Below are 4419 nucleotides of genomic sequence, written 5' to 3' on the forward strand. Positions count from 1 at the left end.
ACCCCATGATCAGTCGAACAATGAGTATATTTCACGTTAGCACTGTGGTCGGTGCAAGCCGGGTGCGGAATTCACATCGACCAGCCATCGCTGGGATTCGAATCCGGTTCATCTCATCGCAAGGCGAACGCTGTATCCCCTGAGCCACCACGGCTAAGTAAATTAAACATATCACTTTGAAGATATCTTTTTCTTTGATATTATAAAAAATTTGAAATAAGTGATATGGCTTCGAAATGTAATGAAATTGATTAGGAATCTATTACCTGCAATTTTAGTAAAGCAAATATATAGAGAGAAACTTATTTCAGAAATAAATCAGTAAGTTATATTTTATAAGTTAACAATAGAAAATCCAAAGCTAATCAGATTTTGATAATATACCTTTAAATTATTCGACAAAGGTAAAAACGCATAAATCACACAAATAAATTAAAAATATATTTAAAACTTCTTCATAAAGTAAGTAAAAAGTGAGAAAAGATGAATTAAAAGTATCTACTACTACGATTCCGTAAGTCAAGCGCAAGCGAAAAGTTGCCAAAAAATGTGGATCCGTGATAATTTTTTTTTTTTTTAAATTTTGCAATTTTTTATTTTATTTCATTTTTTAAAACACTGAACAAAATGGACGCACACAAAATATTAAATAACATAAAAAAGGGGAAAAAAAAGAAAAATAGTTGAATTTCCTTGCACCCGCGGCTGACCGAAAAATACCTAAGAAATGCATGTTTAGTGAAGTTTAGGAATATATAATTTTTTCCAGAAAAAACTTAGACGCATAAAATTTTCAAATTAATCTGAAGATCGTGACACACGTTAAAATCCTAAAGTGAATATAAATTTTTTTTTTTTTTTTTTTGATATCGTTTAAAAGCATTTTAAGACCAACACTTTAACAAATAACATAACATATAAGTAATAAATATTATGTTTTGATTGAAAAATGTAATTAACTTTTCAATACCAATGATTTTTAACGTGTACTCAAATCTATTTTAATCTATAATTTTTTAATACCTCTCAAATACCTATAAATTTGCAAGCGCCTTCGCAAGTCTTCATCACTAACGCAGGGGGGGGGGGGGAGAAGGCGTTAGTACCTACTTTGGGGACCATGTGCTAAAAAATGCTCCGATTTTTATAAAACTAATGATGAACGGTAGAACAATATAATAAGTTCTCCGCAAACACTGCGTTTAATAATCGAAAAACTTTCTACAGCTTTTTAGTTGAACTGACTCCCACAAAGGATAGAATTCGTAATGAATATTATTGAAAGTACAGATTAAATAACACGAAAATCAGATGCAGCTATGTTACACCAAAATTAAACGTGCAAATATGGAAGTCTTGTTTGATCAGTGCACCAACTCCATCTTTGCGACCCTCATCATGTTTCATTAATTTTAAATCAATCGGATACTCATGTGGATTCGACACAACTATGTGATTACTTGCAAGTACCTAATTACATACAAGCTTTTTTTCACGGGTATATTGATTATATTATACTCACTTGTTTAAACCTCCATACATCCTCTATTTCCATCCTGATATTTCCAGGATAGTGTACAAAAGTAACCCGCCAAAAATAAGTAAAATCCTTTTTCCTGGAGCAATGTTTATGTTATCAATCTATAAACCAGATGGAAATGCCAAATTATTTGTAATGTGCTTAGAGATAGCTTACTTTGGATGACAACATTCAAACATGTAAGTTAAAAATTAGCTGAGATTAAAAATGCATAGATTATACATACTCTTATATAGCTTAACACAATTTTCTTGATTAAAAAAATAGGCACTTTTATAAGTTTTCTTCAAAATTATGTGACCATTAAGGAGGTTAAAATCGCTTGTTATTCATTTTAAGAGTATTAATAACATTAAAGAAGCTTGAATAATTACAGTGCCAATTTTGAAAAAGAGTATAGGTTCAGTTCTTTAGTATTAAAATTAACTGTGATGTTCTATGCTTTAGGGAACAGATCCACCAGGTCACAATATCCTTTTTTAAGTAAAGAAATTATTCAGAGAAGGCACGATTTTGTATAGGGTTGAGTCAATTCACAAATTGAAAAAATTACTACCCTTTGAATTAAAATATACTTCAGTATCATTAAGATTCTGTCTAAGTACATAAAAATATGAATTCGAATTTTTTTAAAGCCTATTATGAATTTTTAAATTTTGTTCTTGTAATTTCAGAAATATTGTCAATAGCTTTTAGAATTTAAAAAAAAGAAATGTGATTATTAGGAAGTACGCATTCACGATTTTGAGTCAATTTAAATCTTTAAAATTTTCGAGCAAAGTTTTCTCGCAATGAATTTAAAAACAAATTTTGATCCAGATATTGTTATAAACACTGTCAAGGGCTAATGATTGCTTGTTACATTTGAATTCGATGTAGCATTAAATTTCTTTCAGTAAAAAACAAAGTAGAATCCAGCTAAATTTACAAAACAATATAACCATAGGACAGCATCTAGCTGGATGTTTACAGGTTAATGGCATAAGACAAGACTTGTGCAACTCTATAATAAAAAAACGCATAGCTAAACAGTCATTAATTTTATCAAATGCCAAAATAAATAAAATTGTTAAAAAGTAAGAAAGAAGGTCCATGTAGCATTTTAAACACAATAAAAATTCCTGGCTTATTATTTAATCATAAAAATTAGGAAATATAAATTAAATCAATGAATAAAATTATTAAGGCTTAAGTATAATTAAAACATAATATTCAACACTTCTTTGGTATGAGCTATTCGCTTTTAACCTTTAGTTTCATTAAAATTATTAGGTCAGTTTATTTCAGCTTTTCGTTGACCATGCGAAAAAAATTCGTTCAGAAATTTGTAAATACACACGTTTAGGCTTATGACAGCTTACACACTTGATATTTAAATTCTTTGTGGCCAAAGCGAAAAATAAACTAGGATTTTGTAGCCATGTTCGAGAAATATATATTGATTTTATACAATGCTAACATACCCGTAATGATGATCAACTTAGACTTAAAGTGGGAAGTAAACAAATTTAGTTATAAAAATATTGACCCTTCAATTCAGCTGCAGCAATCTCCATACAAAGCAATTATCAATAACTATAGCGATCTTTCAGCTAATTGCTTATTGAATAATATTAATCTCCGTGAAACTTTTGAAATTGTCATTTCACTTATATAGAAATAATAGCATTGTAAATTAAATCTTTGAAACCATGGTTTAGAAATCTACCATTATCAATTTTAGTAACTAATTCAAACTAGTTTTACATTTTTTAAAATTTAAATGTGGAAATAAACTAGAAAATTTTCTTTCAAGCTAAATATTTTCCGTAAAGCTAAATTACAACAATTAAAGTTCTCACTAGTGTGAAAAATTCTTACTAATTATGTAAAAGAAAAATAAAGCATTTTTATTATATTCACCATTATATAGTAAACTTAAAGATTACAAGAAAAAAAATTACGCCTCTAAAATCTTAATCAATTCTAAATCTTTTCACAATGAAACCATTAGTATTACAAATCCCTACAAAACAAATGTCGATAAACATAGATTTGTTTCCCCCCTTTAAATTTTACTTTGAAAACAACAATGTTGATTTATATCTATCAGTGAGTAGCTTCTCGTATGCATAAAAAAACTACATGGATCATAGTAGAAAGTTGTATTTTTAATTTTAAAAAATTGAAAGTTAAACATTTCAAATATCCAACTTAAATTAAATAATTTAAATTACAATTTAAGTATTAAAGAACTTAACAATGCTGATTCTTTAAAAAAAACTTAATCCATATTTAGGTTTGCTGACACCTGAAGATTGTTATTCTATCTCATTTGGTTTGCGTTGCAAACATGCTCGCAGCTAAGTTAAATAAATTTAAGTTACTTAGAAAGCGTAAAATCACTAATATCAAATACTCATTTTTCAATGAATAAAGTTGTTGAGGCATAAGTATAACTAAGATATAATATACAACACTTCTATATATGATATGAGCTATTCGCTTTTAACCTTTAGATTCATCCAAATTTATAGCTTAGATTGTTTCAGCTTTTCATTGACCATGTGAGCAAAATTCATTCCGAAATTTGTAAACAGGTACTTTGAGCTTATGACAGCTTACACGCTTGATATTTCAATTCTTTGTTGCCAACGCTGCCAATAAATGAGGGCTGTCACCATGCAAGAGAAATATATATTGATTTTATACAATACTAACACAAAATGACTAATTTGTAAGAATAAAATTACCACTACCAGATTAAATTTTTAATCTTGCTTTAAACTCCAATTATGTCAAGGAATTACTTTTCAATTAAAAAATCCCTATGGTTTTAAAGATGGCAAAAAATTAATCTTCAGAAAACTAAAACCACACAATAAAAACAGATACAAGAC

This window comes from Parasteatoda tepidariorum, chromosome 1, assembly GCF_982258835.1.
Source record: "Parasteatoda tepidariorum strain Cologne lab strain chromosome 1, Ptep-v5.0, whole genome shotgun sequence".
Taxonomy (NCBI): domain Eukaryota; kingdom Metazoa; phylum Arthropoda; class Arachnida; order Araneae; family Theridiidae; genus Parasteatoda; species Parasteatoda tepidariorum.